This window comes from Colletes latitarsis, chromosome 5, assembly GCF_051014445.1.
Source record: "Colletes latitarsis isolate SP2378_abdomen chromosome 5, iyColLati1, whole genome shotgun sequence".
NCBI lineage: Eukaryota > Metazoa > Arthropoda > Insecta > Hymenoptera > Colletidae > Colletes > Colletes latitarsis.
The window spans coordinates 4,303,813-4,321,327 of NC_135138.1; positions in this window are offsets into that span (position 1 = coordinate 4,303,813).

Genomic DNA, 17,515 nt, shown 5'->3' on the forward strand with positions numbered 1-17,515 from the left:
TTTCGCATTTTTCGCATACTAGTTAGCCAGATCGTGGCCTTTTTCCGGCTTGGACCACGTAGTAATTTGGTACCACACCGAAACAGTCAATAGAAGCTGGTTGCGATTAATATTTTAGAGGATAACGCCGGTTATGTCTGGCTTAGGTCTGGGATTTGCCCCCATCTGGCTCGTACTTTCGCATTTCTCGCATACTTGTTGGCCAGATGCAGGGCTTTTTCTGGTTTGTATCCCGCCGTAATGTGGTTCCACACCGAAACAGTCAATTAATCCTGGTTGCGATTAATATTTTAGAGGATAACGCTGGTTATGTCTGGGTTAGTTCTGGTATTTGCAATCATCTGGCTCGTAACTTCGCATTTTTCGCCTACTTGTTGGCCAGATCCTGGGCTTTTTCTGGTTTGGATCACGTAATAATGCGGTACCACACCGAAACAGTCAATTAAACCTGGTTGCGATTAATATTTTAGAGGATAACGCTGGTTATGTCTGGGTTAGTTCTGGTATTTGCAATCATCTGGCTCATATTTTCGCAATTTTCGCGTACTCGTTGGCCAGATCTTGGGTTTTTTGTGGTTTGGATCCCGTCGTAATGTGGTTCCACACCGAAGCAGTCAATTAAACCTGGTTGCGGTTAATATTTTGGAGGATAATGCCGGTTATATCTCGGTTAGTTCTGGGATTTGCCCTCATCTGGCTCGTACTTTCGCCTTTTTCGCATACTTGTTGGCCAGATCCTGGCCTTTTCCTGGTTTACATCACGTACTAATGCGGTACCAGACCGAAACAGTCAATTAATCCTGGTTGCGATTAATATTTTAGAGGATAACGCCGGTTATGTCTCGGTTAGGTCAGGGATTTGCCCTCATCTGGCTCGTACTTTCGCATTTTTCGCATACTTGTTGGCCAGATCGTGGCCTTTTTCCGGCTTGGACCACGTAGTAATGTGGTACCACACCGAAACAGTCAATTAAACCTGGTTGCGATTAATATTTTAGAGGATAACGCTGGTTATGTCTGGGTTAGTTCTGGTATATGCAATCATCTCGCTCATACTTTCGCATTTTTCGCATTCTTGTGGGCCAGATCCTGTCCTTTTTCTGGCCCGGACCACGTAGTAATGTGGTACCACGCCGAAACAGGCAATTAAACCTGGTTGCGATTAATATTTTAGAGGATAACGCCGGTTATGTCTCGGTTAGGTCTGGTATTTGCCCTCATCTGGCTCGTACTTTCGCATTTCTCGCATACTTGTTGGCCAGATCCAGGCCTTTTCCTGGTTTAGATCACGTACTAATGCGGTACCAGACCGAAACAGTCAATTAATCCTGGTTGCGATTAATATTTTAGAGGATACCGCCGGTTATGTCTGGGTTATGTCTGGGATTTGCCCCCATCTGGCTCGTACTTTCGCATTTCTCGCATACTTGTTGGCCAGATCCAGGGCTTTTTCTGGTTTGTATCCCGTCGTAATGTGGTTCCACACCGAAACAGTCAATTAATCCTGGTTGGGATTAATATTTTAGAGGATAGCGCTGGTTATGTCTGGTATTTGCAATCATCTGGCTCGTACCTTCACATTTTCCGCCTACTTGTTGGCAAGATCCTGGGCTTTTTCTGGTTTGGATCACGTAGTAATGCGGTACCACACCGTAACAGTCAATTAAACCTGGTTGCGGTTTAGATTTTGCAGGATAACGCCGTTTATGTCTGGGTTAGGTCTGGGATATGCCCTTATCTGGCTCCTACTTTCGCATTTCTCGCATACTTGTTGGCCAGATCCTGGGCTGTTTCTGGTTTGGATCACGTACTAATGCGGTACCAGACCAAAACAGTGAATTTATCCGGGTTGCGATTAATATTTTAGAGGATAACGCCGGTTATGTCTGGGTTAGGTCTGGGATTTGCCCTTATCTGGCTCGTACTTTCGCATTTCTCGCATACTTGTTGGCCAGATCCTGGGCTGTTTCTGGTTTGGATCACGTACTAATGCGGTACCAGACCAAAACAGTCAATTAATCCTGGTTGCGATTAATATTTTAGAGGATAACGCCGGTTATGTCTCGGTTAGTTCTGGGATTTGCCCTCATCTGGCTAGTACCTTCGCATTTTTCGCCAACTTGTTGGCTAGATCCTGAGCTTTTTCTGGTTTGGATCCCGTAATAATGACGCTCCACACCGAAACAGTCAATTAAACCTGGGTTCGATTAATATTTTAGAGGATAACGCCGGTTATGTCTCGGTTAGGTCTGGGATTTGCCCTCATCTGGCTCGTACTTTCGCATTTTTCGCATACTTTTTGGCCAGATCCTGGCATTTTTCTGGTCTGTATCACGTAGCAATGCGGTACCACACCGAAACAGTCAATTAAACCTGGTTGCGATTAATATTTTAGATGATAACGCTGGTTATATCTGGGTTAGTTCTGATTTTTGCGATCATCTGGCTCATACTTTCGCAATTTTCGCGAACTCGTTGGCCAGATCTTGGGTTTTTTGTGGTTTGGATCACGTAATAATGCGGTACCACACCGAAACAGTCAATTAAACCTGGTTGCGATTAATATTTTAGAGGATAACGCTGGTTATGTCTGGGTTAGTTCTGGTATTTGCAATCATCTGGCTCATATTTTCGCAATTTTCGCGTACTCGTTGGCCAGATCTTGGGTTTTTTGTGGTTTGGATCCCGTCGTAATGTGGTTCCACACCGAAGGAGTCAATTAAACCTGGTTGCGGTTAATATTTTAGATGATAACGCTGGTTATATCTGGGTTAGTTCTGGTTTTTGCGATCATCTGGCTCATACTTTCGCAATTTTCGCGAACTCGTTGGCCAGATCTTGGGTTTTTTGTGGTTTGGATCCCGTCGTAATGTGGTTCCACACCGAAGCAGTCAATTAAACCTGGTTGCGATGAATATTTTGGAGGATAACGCCGGTTATGTCTCGGTTAGGTCTGGGATTTGCCCTCATCTGGCTCGTACTTTCGCATTTTTCGCATACTAGTTAGCCAGATCGTGGCCTTTTTCCGGCTTGGACCACGTAGTAATTTGGTACCACACCGAAACAGTCAATAGAAGCTGGTTGCGATTAATATTTTAGAGGATAACGCCGGTTATGTCTGGGTTAGGTCTGGGATTTGCCCCCATCTGGCTCGTACTTTCGCATTTCTCGCATACTTGTTGGCCAGATGCAGGGCTTTTTCTGGTTTGTATCCCGCCGTAATGTGGTTCCACACCGAAACAGTCAATTAATCCTGGTTGCGATTAATATTTTAGAGGATAACGCTGGTTATGTCTGGGTTAGTTCTGGTATTTGCAATCATCTGGCTCGTAACTTCGCATTTTTCGCCTACTTGTTGGCCAGATCCTGGGCTTTTTCTGGTTTGGATCACGTAATAATGCGGTACCACACCGAAACAGTCAATTAAACCTGGTTGCGATTAATATTTTAGAGGATAACGCTGGTTATGTCTGGGTTAGTTCTGGTATTTGCAATCATCTGGCTCATATTTTCGCAATTTTCGCGTACTCGTTGGCCAGATCTTGGGTTTTTTGTGGTTTGGATCCCGTCGTAATGTGGTTCCACACCGAAGCAGTCAATTAAACCTGGTTGCGGTTAATATTTTGGAGGATAATGCCGGTTATATCTCGGTTAGTTCTGGGATTTGCCCTCATCTGGCTCGTACTTTCGCCTTTTTCGCATACTTGTTGGCCAGATCCTGGCCTTTTCCTGGTTTAGATCACGTACTAATGCGGTACCAGACCGAAACAGTCAATTAATCCTGGTTGCGATTAATATTTTAGAGGATAACGCCGGTTATGTCTCGGTTAGGTCAGGGATTTGCCCTCATCTGGCACGTACTTTCGCATTTTTCGCATACTTGTTGGCCAGATCGTGGCCTTTTTCCGGCTTGGACCACGTAGTAATGTGGTACCACACCGAAACAGTCAATTAAACCTGGTTGCGATTAATATTTTAGAGGATAACGCTGGTTATGTCTGGGTTAGTTCTGGTATATGCAATCATCTCGCTCATACTTTCGCATTTTTCGCATTCTTGTGGGCCAGATCCTGTCCTTTTTCTGGCCCGGACCACGTAGTAATGTGGTACCACGCCGAAACAGGCAATTAAACCTGGTTGCGATTAATATTTTAGAGGATAACGCCGGTTATATCTCGGTTAGGTCTGGTATTTGCCCTCATCTGGCTCGTACTTTCGCATTTCTCGCATACTTGTTGGCCAGATCCAGGCCTTTTCCTGGTTTAGATCACGTACTAATGCGGTACCAGACCGAAACAGTCAATTAATCCTGGTTGCGATTAATATTTTAGAGGATAACGCCGGTTATGTCTGGGTTATGTCTGGGATTTGCCCCCATCTGGCTCGTACTTTCGCATTTCTCGCATAATTGTTGGCCAGATCCAGGGCTTTTTCTGGTTTGTATCCCGTCGTAATGTGGTTCCACACCGAAACAGTCAATTAATCCTGGTTGCGATTAATATTTTAGAGGATAGCGCTGGTTATGTCTGGTATTTGCAATCATCTGGCTCGTACCTTCGCATTTTCCGCCTACTTGTTGGCAAGATCCTGGGCTTTTTCTGGTTTGGATCACGTAGTAATGCGGTACCACACCGTAACAGTCAATTAAACCTGGTTGCGGTTTAGATTTTGCAGGATAACGCCGTTTATGTCTGGGTTAGGTCTGGGATATGCCCTTATCTGGCTCCTACTTTCGCATTTCTCGCATACTTGTTGGCCAGATCCTGGGCTGTTTCTGGTTTGGATCACGTACTAATGCGGTACCAGACCAAAACAGTGAATTTATCCGGGTTGCGATTAATATTTTAGAGGATAACGCCGGTTATGTCTGGGTTAGGTCTGGGATTTGCCCTTATCTGGCTCGTACTTTCGCATTTCTCGCATACTTGTTGGCCAGATCCTGGGCTGTTTCTGGTTTGGATCACGTACTAATGCGGTACCAGACCAAAACAGTCAATTAATCCTGGTTGCGATTAATATTTTAGAGGATAACGCCGGTTATGTCTCGGTTAGTTCTGGGATTTGCCCTCATCTGGCTAGTACCTTCGCATTTTTCGCCAACTTGTTGGCTAGATCCTGAGCTTTTTCTGGTTTGGATCCCGTAATAATGACGCTCCACACCGAAACAGTCAATTAAACCTGGGTTCGATTAATATTTTAGAGGATAACGCCGGTTATGTCTCGGTTAGGTCTGGGATTTGCCCTCATCTGGCTCGTACTTTCGCATTTTTCGCATACTTTTTGGCCAGATCCTGGCATTTTTCTGGTCTGTATCACGTAGCAATGCGGTACCACACCGAAACAGTCAATTAAACCTGGTTGCGATTAATATTTTAGATGATAACGCTGGTTATATCTGGGTTAGTTCTGATTTTTGCGATCATCTGGCTCATACTTTCGCAATTTTCGCGAACTCGTTGGCCAGATCTTGGGTTTTTTGTGGTTTGGATCACGTAATAATGCGGTACCACACCGAAACAGTCAATTAAACCTGGTTGCGATTAATATTTTAGAGGATAACGCTGGTTATGTCTGGGTTAGTTCTGGTATTTGCAATCATCTGGCTCATATTTTCGCAATTTTCGCGTACTCGTTGGCCAGATCTTGGGTTTTTTGTGGTTTGGATCCCGTCGTAATGTGGTTCCACACCGAAGCAGTCAATTAAACCTGGTTGCGGTTAATATTTTGGAGGATAATGCCGGTTATATCTCGGTTAGTTCTGGGATTTGCCCTCATCTGGCTCGTACTTTCGCCTTTTTCGCATACTTGTTGGCCAGATCCTGGCCTTTTCCTGGTTTAGATCACGTACTAATGCGGTACCAGACCGAAACAGTCAATTAATCCTGGTTGCGATTAATATTTTAGAGGATAACGCCGGTTATGTCTCGGTTAGGTCAGGGATTTGCCCTCATCTGGCTCGTACTTTCGCATTTTTCGCATACTTGTTGGCCAGATCGTGGCCTTTTTCCGGCTTGGACCACGTAGTAATGTGGTACCACACCGAAACAGTCAATTAAACCTGGTTGCGATTAATATTTTAGAGGATAACGCTGGTTATGTCTGGGTTAGTTCTGGTATATGCAATCATCTCGCTCATACTTTCGCATTTTTCGCATTCTTGTGGGCCAGATCCTGTCCTTTTTCTGGCCCGGACCACGTAGTAATGTGGTACCACGCCGAAACAGGCAATTAAACCTGGTTGCGATTAATATTTTAGAGGATAACGCCGGTTATGTCTCGGTTAGGTCTGGTATTTGCCCTCATCTGGCTCGTACTTTCGCATTTCTCGCATACTTGTTGGCCAGATCCAGGCCTTTTCCTGGTTTAGATCACGTACTAATGCGGTACCAGACCGAAACAGTCAATTAATCCTGGTTGCGATTAATATTTTAGAGGATACCGCCGGTTATGTCTGGGTTATGTCTGGGATTTGCCCCCATCTGGCTCGTACTTTCGCATTTCTCGCATACTTGTTGGCCAGATCCAGGGCTTTTTCTGGTTTGTATCCCGTCGTAATGTGGTTCCACACCGAAACAGTCAATTAATCCTGGTTGCGATTAATATTTTAGAGGATAGCGCTGGTTATGTCTGGTATTTGCAATCATCTGGCTCGTACCTTCGCATTTTCCGCCTACTTGTTGGCAAGATCCTGGGCTTTTTCTGGTTTGGATCACGTAGTAATGCGGTACCACACCGTAACAGTCAATTAAACCTGGTTGCGGTTTAGATTTTGCAGGATAACGCCGTTTATGTCTGGGTTAGGTCTGGGATATGCCCTTATCTGGCTCCTACTTTCGCATTTCTCGCATACTTGTTGGCCAGATCCTGGGCTGTTTCTGGTTTGGATCACGTACTAATGCGGTACCAGACCAAAACAGTGAATTTATCCGGGTTGCGATTAATATTTTAGAGGATAACGCCGGTTATGTCTGGGTTAGGTCTGGGATTTGCCCTTATCTGGCTCGTACTTTCGCATTTCTCGCATACTTGTTGGCCAGATCCTGGGCTGTTTCTGGTTTGGATCACGTACTAATGCGGTACCAGACCAAAACAGTCAATTAATCCTGGTTGCGATTAATATTTTAGAGGATAACGCCGGTTATGTCTCGGTTAGTTCTGGGATTTGCCCTCATCTGGCTAGTACCTTCGCATTTTTCGCCAACTTGTTGGCTAGATCCTGAGCTTTTTCTGGTTTGGATCCCGTAATAATGACGCTCCACACCGAAACAGTCAATTAAACCTGGGTTCGATTAATATTTTAGAGGATAACGCCGGTTATGTCTCGGTTAGGTCTGGGATTTGCCCTCATCTGGCTCGTACTTTCGCATTTTTCGCATACTTTTTGGCCAGATCCTGGCATTTTTCTGGTCTGTATCACGTAGCAATGCGGTACCACACCGAAACAGTCAATTAAACCTGGTTGCGATTAATATTTTAGATGATAACGCTGGTTATATCTGGGTTAGTTCTGATTTTTGCGATCATCTGGCTCATACTTTCGCAATTTTCGCGAACTCGTTGGCCAGATCTTGGGTTTTTTGTGGTTTGGATCACGTAATAATGCGGTACCACACCGAAACAGTCAATTAAACCTGGTTGCGATTAATATTTTAGAGGATAACGCTGGTTATGTCTGGGTTAGTTCTGGTATTTGCAATCATCTGGCTCATATTTTCGCAATTTTCGCGTACTCGTTGGCCAGATCTTGGGTTTTTTGTGGTTTGGATCCCGTCGTAATGTGGTTCCACACCGAAGGAGTCAATTAAACCTGGTTGCGGTTAATATTTTGGAGGATAATGCCGGTTATATCTCGGTTAGTTCTGGGATTTGCCCTCATCTGGCTCGTACCTTCGCATTTTTCGCATTCTTGTGGGCCAGATCCTGTCCTTTTTCTGGCCCGGTCCACGTAGTAATGTGGTACCACGCCGAAACAGGCAATTAAACCTGGTTGCGATTAATGTTTTAGATGATAACGCTGGTTATGTCTCGGTTAGGTCTGGTATTTGCCCTCATCTGGATTATACTTTCGCAATTATCGCGTACTTGTTGGCCAGATCTTGGGTTTTTTCTGGTTTGTATCCCGTCGTAATGTGGTTCCACACCGAAACAGTCAATTAAACCTGGTTGCGATTAATATTTTAGAGGATAACGCTGGTTATGTCTGGGTTAGTTCTGGTATTTGCAATCATCTGTCTCGTACCTTCGCATTTTCCGCCTACTTGTTGGCAAGATCCTGGGCTTTTCTGGTTTGGATCACGTAGTAATGCGGTACCACACCGAAACAGTCAATTAAACCTGGTTGCGATTAATATTTTAGAGGATAACGCTGGTTATGTCTGGGTTAGTTCTGGTATTTGCAATGATCTGGCTCATACTTTCGCAATTTTCGCGTACACGTTGGCCAGATCTTGGCAATTTTCTGGCTTGGACCACGTAGTAATGTGGTACCACACCGAAGCAGTCAATAGAAGCTGGTTGCGATTAATATTTTACAGGATAACGCTGGTTATGTCTGGGTTAATTCTGGTATTTGCAATCATCTGGCTCATACTTTCGCAATTTTCGCGTACTTGTTGGACAGATCTAGGGTTTTTCGTGGTTTGGATCCCGTCGTAATGTGGTTCCACACCGAAGCAGTCAATTAAACCTGGTTACGATGAATATTTTGGAGGATAACGCTGGTTATGTTTGGGTTAGTTCTGGTATTTGCAATCATCTGGCTCGTACTTTCGCATTTTTCGCATACTTGTTGGCCAGTTCCTGGGCTTTTTCTGGTTTGGATCACGTAGTAATGTGGTACCACGCCGAAACAGGCAATTAAACCTGATTGCGATTAATATTTTAGAGGATAACTCCGGTTATGTCTCGGTTAGGTCTGGTATTTGCCCTCATCTGGCTCGAACTTTCGCATTTCTCGCATACTTGTTGACCAGATCCTGGCCTTTTCCTGGTTTAGATCACGTAGTAATGCGGTACCACACCGAAACAGTCAATTAAACCTGGTTGCGATTAATATTTTAGAGGATAACGCCGGTTATGAATCGGTTAGGTCTGGGATTTGCCCTCATCTGTCTCGTACTTTCGCATTTTTCGCATACTTGTTGGCCAGATCCTGGCATTTTTCTGGTCTGTATCACGTAGTATTGCGGTACCACACCGAAACAGTCAATTAATCCCGGTTGCGATTAATATTTTAGAGGATAACGCCGGTTATGACTCGGTTAGGTCTGGGCTTTGGCCTCATCTGGCACGTACTTTCGCATTTCTCGCATACTTGTTGTCCAGATCCTGGCCTTTTTCTGGCTTGGACCACATAGTGATCTGGTACCGCACCGAAACAGTCAATTAATCCTGGTTGCGATTAATATTCTAGAGGGTAACGCTGGTTATGTCTGGGTTAGTTCTGGTATATGCAATCATCTCGCTCATACTTTCGCATTTTTCGCATTCTTGTGGGCCAGATCCTGTCCTTTTTCTGGCCCGGACCACGTAGTAATGTGGTACCACGCCGAAACAGGCAATTAAACCTGGTTGCGATTAATATTTTAGAGGATAACGCCGGTTATGTCTCGGTTAGTTCTGGGATCTGTCCTGATCTGGCTCGAACTTTCGCATTTCTCGCATACTTGTTGACCAGATCCTGGCCTTTTCCTGGTTTAGATCACGTAGTAATGCGGTACCACACCGAGACAGTCAATTAAACCTGGTTGCGATTAATATTTTAGAGGATAACGCCGGTTATGTCTCGGTTAGGTCTGGGATTTGCCCTCATCTGTCTCGTGCTTTCGTTTTTTTCGCATACTTGTTGGCCAGATCCTGGCATTTTTCTGGTCTGTATCACGTAGTATTGCGGTACCACACCGAAACAGTCAATTAATCCTGGTTGCGATTAATATTTTAGAGGACAACGCCGGTTATGTCTCGGTTAGTTCTGGGATTTGTCCTCATCTGGCTAGTACCTTAGCATTTTTCGCCAAGTTGTTGGCTAGATCCTGAGCTTTTTCTGGTTTGGATCCCGTAATTATGACGCTCCACACCGAAACAGTCAATTAAACCTGGGTCCGATTAATATTTTAGAGGATAACGCCGGTTATGTCTCGGTTAGGTCTGGGATTTGCCCTCATCTGGCTCGTACTTTCGCATTTTTCGCATACTTGTTGGCCAGATCCAGGGCTTTTTCTGGTTTGTATCCCGTCGTAATGTGGTTCCACACCGAAACAGTCAATTAATCCTGGTTGCGATTAATATTTTAGAGGATAACGCTGGTTATGTCTGGTATTTGCAATCATCTGGCTCGTACCTTCGCATTTTCCGCCTACATGTTGGCAAGATCCTCGGCTTTTTCTGGTTTGGATCACGTAGTATTGCGGTACCACACCGAAACAGTCAATTAATCCTGGTTGCGATTAATATTTTAGAGGATAACGCCGGTTATGTCTCGGTTAGTTCTGGGATTTGTCCTCATCTGGCTAGTACCTTAGCATTTTTCGCCAAGTTGTTGGCTAGATCCTGAGCTTTTTCTGGTTTGGATCCCGTAATTATGACGCTCCACACCGAAACAGTCAATTAAACCTGGGTCCGATTAATATTTTAGAGGATAACGCCGGTTATGTCTCGGTTAGGTCTGGGATTTGCCCTCATCTGGCTCGTACTTTCGCATTTTTCGCATACTTGTTGGCCAGATCCACGGCTTTTCCTGGTTTGTATCCCGTCGTAATGTGGTTCCACACCGAAACAGTCAATTAATCCTGGTTGCGATTAATATTCTAGAGGGTAACGCTGGTTATGTCTGGGTTAGTTCTGGTATATGCAATCATCTCGCTCATACTTTCGCATTTTTCGCATTCTTGTGGGCCAGATCCTGTCCTTTTTCTGGCCCGGACCACGTAGTAATGTGGTACCACGCCGAAACAGGCAATTAAACCTGATTGCGATTAATATTTTAGAGGATAACGCCGGTTATGTCTCGGTTAGGTCTGGGATTTGCCCTCATCTGTCTCGTACTTTCGCATTTTTCGCATACTTGTTGGCCAGATCCTGGCATTTTTCTGGTTTGTATCCCGTCGTAATGTGGTTCCACACCGAAACAGTCAATTAATCCTGGTTGCGATTAATATTTTAGAGGATAACGCCGGTTATGTCTCGGTTAGTTCTGGGATTTGTCCTCATCTGGCTAGTACCTTAGCATTTTTCGCCAAGTTGTTGGCTAGATCCTGAGCTTTTTCTGGTTTGGATCCCGTAATTATGACGCTCCACACCGAAACAGTCAATTAAACCTGGGTCCGATTAATATTTTAGAGGATAACGCCGGTTATGTCTCGGTTAGGTCTGGGATTTGCCCTCATCTGTCTCGTACTTTCGCATTTTTCGCATTCTTGTGGGCCAGATCCTGGCCTTTTTTTGGCTTGGACCAAGTCGTAATGTGGGACCATACTCAAACAGTCAATTAAACCTGGTTGCGATTAATATTTTAGAGGATAACGCCGGTTATTTCAAGGTTAGGTCTGGGATTTGCCCTCACCTGGCTCGTACTTTCGCATTTTTCGCATACCTGTTTGCCAGATCGTGGCCTTTTTCCGGCTTGGACCACGTAGTAATGTGGTACCACGCCGAAACAGGCAATTAAACCTGATTGCGATTAATATTTTAGAGGATAACTCCGGTTATGTCTCGGTTAGGTCTGGTATTTGCCCCCATCTGGCTCGTACTTTCGCATTTCTCGCATACTTGTTGGCCAGATCCAGGGCTTTTTCTGGTTTGTATCCCGTCGTAATGTGGTTCCACACCGAAACAGTCAATTAATCCTGGTTGCGATTAATATTTTAGAGGATAACGCTGGTTATGTCTGGGTTAGGTCTGGGATTTGCCCTTATCTGGCTCGTACATTCGCATTTCTCGCATACTTGTTGGCCAGATCCTGGGCTGTTTCTGGTTTGGATCACGTACTAATGCGGTACCAGACCAAAACAGTGAATTAATCCTGGTTGCGATTAATATTTTAGAGGATAACGCCGGTTATGTCTGGGTTAGGTCTGGGATTTGCCCTTATCTGGCTCGTACATTCGCATTTCTCGCATACTTGTTGGCAAGATCCTGGGCTTTTTCTGGTTTGGATCACGTAGTAATGCGGTACCACACCGTAACAGTCAATTAAACCTGGTTGCGGTTTAGATTTTGCAGGATAACGCCGTTTATGTCTGGGTTAGGTCTGGGATATGCCCTTATCTGGCTCCTACTTTCGCATTTCTCGCATACTTGTTGGCCAGATCCTGGGCTGTTTCTGGTTTGGATCACGTACTAATGCGGTACCAGACCAAAACAGTGAATTAATCCTGGTTGCGATTAATATTTTAGAGGATAACGCCGGTTATGTCTGGGTTAGGTCTGGGATTTGCCCTTATCTGGCTCGTACATTCGCATTTCTCGCATACTTGTTGGCCAGATCCTGGGCTGTTTCTGGTTTGGATCACGTACTAATGCGGTACCAGACCAAAACAGTCAATTAATCCTGGTTGCGATTAATATTTTAGAGGATAACGCCGGTTATGTCTCGGTTAGTTCTGGGATTTGCCCTCATCTGGCTAGTACCTTCGCATTTTTCGCCAACTTGTTGGCTAGATCCTGAGCTTTTTCTGGTTTGGATCCCGTAATAATGACGCTCCACAACGAAACAGTCAATTAAACCTGGGTTCGATTAATATTTTAGAGGATAACGCCGGTTATGTCTCGGTTAGGTCTGGGATTTGCCCTCATCTGGCTCGTACTTTCGCATTTTTCGCATACTTGTTGGCCAGATCCTGGCATTTTTCTGGTCTGTATCACGTAGCAATGCGGTACCACACCGAAACAGTCAATTAAACCTGGTTGCGATTAATATTTTAGATGATAACGCTGGTTATATCTGGGATAGTTCGGTTTTTTGCGATCATCTGGCTCATACTTTCGCAATTTTCGCGAACTCGTTGGCCAGATCTTGGGTTTTTTGTGGTTTGGATCCCGTCGTAATGTGGTTCCACACCGAAGCAGTCAATTAAACCTGGTTGCGATGAATATTTTGGAGGATAACGCTGGTTATGTCTCGGTTAGGTCTGGTATTTGCCCACATCTGGATTATACTTTCGCAATTATCGCGTACTTGTTGGCCAGATCCTGGGTTTTTTCTGGTTTGTATCCCGTCGTAATGTGGTTCCACACCGAAACAGTCAATTAAACCTGGTTGCGATTAATATTTTAGAGGATAACGCTGGTTATGTCTGGGTTAGTTCTGGTATTTGCAATCATCTGGCACATATTTTCGCAATTTTCGCGTACTCGTTGGCCAGATCTTGGGTTTTTTGTGGTTTGGATCCCGTCGTAATGTGGTTCCACACCGAAGCAGTCAATTAAACCTGGTTGCGGTTAATATTTTGGAGGATAATGCCGGTTATATCTCGGTTAGTTCTGGGATTTGCCCTCATCTGGCTCGTACCTTCGCATTTTTCGCATTCTTGTGGGCCAGATCCTGTCCTTTTTCTGGCCCGGTCCACGTAGTAATGTGGTACCACGCCGAAACAGGCAATTAAACCTGGTTGCGATTAATATTTTAGATGATAACGCTGGTTATGTCTCGGTTAGGTCTGGTATTTGCCCACATCTGGATTATACTTTCGCAATTATCGCGTACTTGTTGGCCAGATCCTGGGTTTTTTCTGGTTTGTATCCCGTCGTAATGTGGTTCCACACCGAAACAGTCAATTAATCCTGGTTGCGATTAATATTTTAGAGGATAACGCTGGTTATGTCTGGGTTAGTTCTGGTATTTGCAAGCATCTGTCTCGTACCTTCGCATTTTCCGCCTACTTGTTGGCAAGATCCTGGGCTTTTCTGGTTTGAATGACGTAGTAATGCGGTACCACACCGAAACAGTCAATTAAACCTGGTTGCGATTAATATTTTAGAGGATAACGCTGGTTATGACTGGGTTAGTTCTGGTATTTGCAATGATCTGGCTCATACTTTCGCAATTTTCGCGTACTCGTTGGCCAGATCTTGGCAATTTTCTGGCTTGGACCACGTAGTAATGTGGTACCACACCGAAGCAGTCAATAGAAGCTGGTTGCGATTAATATTTTACAGGATAACGCTGGTTATGTCTGGGTTAATTCTGGTATTTGCAATCATCTGGCTCATACTTTCGCAATTTTCGCGTACTTGTTGGACAGATCTAGGGTTTTTTGTGGTTTGGATCCCGTCGTAATGTGGTCCCACACCGAAGCAGTCAATTAAACCGGGTTGCGATGAATATTTTGGAGGATAACGCTGGTTATGTTTGGGTTAGTTCTGGTATTTGCAATCATCTGGCTCGTACTTTCGCATTTTTCGCATACTTGTTGGCCAGTTCCTGGGCTTTTTCTGGTTTGGATCACGTAGTAATGTGGTTGTACACCGAAGCAGTCAATTAAGCCTGGTTGCGATTAATATTTTAGAGGATGTCGCCGGTTATGTCTAGGTTAGGTCTGGTATTTGCCCTCATCTGGCTCGTACTTTCGCACTTTTCGCATACTTGTTGGCCAGATCCCGCCTTTTTCTGGTTTGGATCACGTACTAATGCGGTACCAGGCCGAAACAGTTAATTAAATCTGGTTGCGATTAATATTTTAGAGGATAACGCTGGTTAAGTCTGGGTTAGTTCTGGTATATGCAATCATCTCGCTCATACTTTCGCATTTTTCGCATTCTTGTGGGCCAGATCCTGTCCTTTTTCTGGCCCGGACCACGTAGTAATGTGGTACCACACCGAAACAGTCAATTAAACCTGGTTGCGATTAATATTTTAGAGGATAACGCCGGTTATGTCTCGGTTAGGTCTGGTATTTTTCGCATACTTGTTGGCCAGATCCTGGCATTTTTCTGGTCTGTATCACGTAGTATTGCGGTACCACACTGAAACAGTCAATCAAACCTGGTTCCGATTAATTTTTTAGAGGATAACGCCGGTTATGGCTGGGTTAGGTCTGGGATTTGCCGTCATCTTGCTCGTGCTTTCATATTTTTCGCATACTTGTTGGTCAGGTCCTGGCCTTTTTTTGGCTTGGACCAAGTCGTAATGTGGGACCATACTCAAACAGTCAATTAAACCTGGTTGCGATTAATATTTTAGAGGATAACGCCGGTTATTTCAAGGTTAGGTGTGGGATTTGCCCTCATCTGTCTCGTACCTTCGCATTTTCCGCCTACTTGTTGGCAAGATCCTGGGCTTTTCTGGTTTGAATGACGTAGTAATGCGGTACCACACCGAAACAGTCAATTAATCCTGGTTGCGATTAATATTTTAGAGGATAACGCTGGTTATGTCTGGGTTAGTTCTGGTATTTGCAATCATCTGGCTCGTACCTTCGCATTCTCCGCCAACTTGCTGGCAAGATCTTGGGCTTTTTCTGGTTTGGATCACGTAGTAATGCGGTACCACATCGAAACAGTCAATTAAACCTGGTTGCGATTAATATTTTAGAGGATAACGCCGGTTATGTCTCGGTTAGGTCTGGGATTTGCCCTCATCTGTCTCGTACTTTCGCATTTTTCGCATACTTGTTGGCCAGATCCTGGCATTTTTCTGGTCTGTATCACGTAGTATTGCGGTACCACACCGAAACAGTCAATTAAACCTGGTTGCGATTAATATTTTAGAGGATAACGCCGGTTATGTCTGGGTTAGTTCTGGTCTTGGCAATCATCTGGCTCGTACCTTCGCATTTCTCGCATACTTGTTGGCCAGATCCTGGGCTTTTTCTGGTTTGTATCCCGTCGTAATGTGGTTCCACACCGAAACAGTGAATTAAACCCGGTTGCGATTAATATTTTAGAGGATAACGCCGGTTATGTCTGGGTTAGGTCTGGGATTTGCCCTCATCTGGCTCGTACTTTCGCATTTCTCGCATACTTGTTGGTCAGATCCTGGGCTTTTTCTGGTTTAGATCACGTAGTAATGTGGTTCCACACCGAAACAGTTAATTAAACCCGGTTGCGCTTAATATTTTAGAGGATAACGCCGGTTATGTCTGGTTTAGTTCTGGTCTTGGCAATCATCTGGCTCGTACCTTCGCATTTTTCGCCTACTTGTTGGCAAGATCCTGGGCTTTTTCATGCTTGGACCACGTAGTAATGTGGTACCACACTGAAATAGTCAAATAAACCTGGTTGCGATTAATATTTTAGAGGATAACGGCGGTTATGTCTAGGTTAGTTCTGGTATTTGCCCTCATCTGACCCGTACTTTCGTATTTTTCGCATACTTGTTGGCCAGATCCTGGGCTTTTTCTGGTTTGGATCACGTAGTAATGTGGTACCACACTGAAACAGTCAATAAAAGCTGGTTCCGATTAGTATCTTACAGGATAACACCGGTTATGTCTGGGTTAGGTCTGGGATTTGCCCTCATCTGGCTCGTACTTTCGCATTTCTCGCATACTTGTTGGCCAGATCCAGGCCTTTTTCTGGTTTGGATCCCGTAATTATGACGCTCCACACCGAAACAGTCAATTAAACCTGGGTCCGATTAATATTTTAGAGGATAACGCCGGTTATGTCTCGGTTAGGTCTGGGATTTGCCCTCATCTGGCTCGTACTTTCGCATTTTTCGCATACTTGTTGGCCAGATCCTGGCCTTTTTTTGGCTTGGACCAAGTCGTAATGTGGGACCATACTCAAACAGTCAATTAAACCTGGTTGCGATTAATATTTTAGAGGATAACGCCGGTTATTTCAAGGTTAGGTCTGGGATTTGCCCTCATCTGGCTCGTACTTTCGCATTTTTCGCATACCTGTTTGCCAGATCGTGGCCTTTTTCCGGCTTGGACCACGTAGTAATGTGGTACCACACCGAAACAGTCAATAGAAGCTGGTTGCGATTAATATTTTACAGGATAACGCTGGTTATGTCTGGGTTAATTCTGGTATTTGCAATCATCTGGCTCATACTTTCGCAATTTTCGCGTACTTGTTGGACAGATCTAGGGTTTTTTGTGGTTTGGATCCCGTCGTAATGTGGTTCCACACCGAAGCAGTCAATTAAACCTGGTTGCGATGAATATTTTGGAGGATAACGCCGGTTATGTCTGGGTTAGGTCTGGGATTTGCCCTTATCTGACTCGTACTTTCGCATTTCTCGCATACTTGTTGGCCAGATCCAGGGCTTTTTCTGGTTTGTATCCCGTCGTAATGTGGTTCCACACCGAAACAGTCAATTAATCCTGGTTGCGATTAATATTTTAGAGGATAACGCCGGTTATGTCTCGGTTAGTTCTGGGATTTGCCCTCGTCTGGAATGTACCTTCGCATTTTTCGCCTACTTGTTGGCTAGATCCTGAGCTTTTTCTGGTTTGAATCCCGTAATAATGACGCTCCACACCGAAACAGTCAACTAAACCTGGTTGCGATTAATATTTTAGAGGATAACGCTGGTTATATCTGGGTTAGTTCTGGTTTTTGCGATATTCTG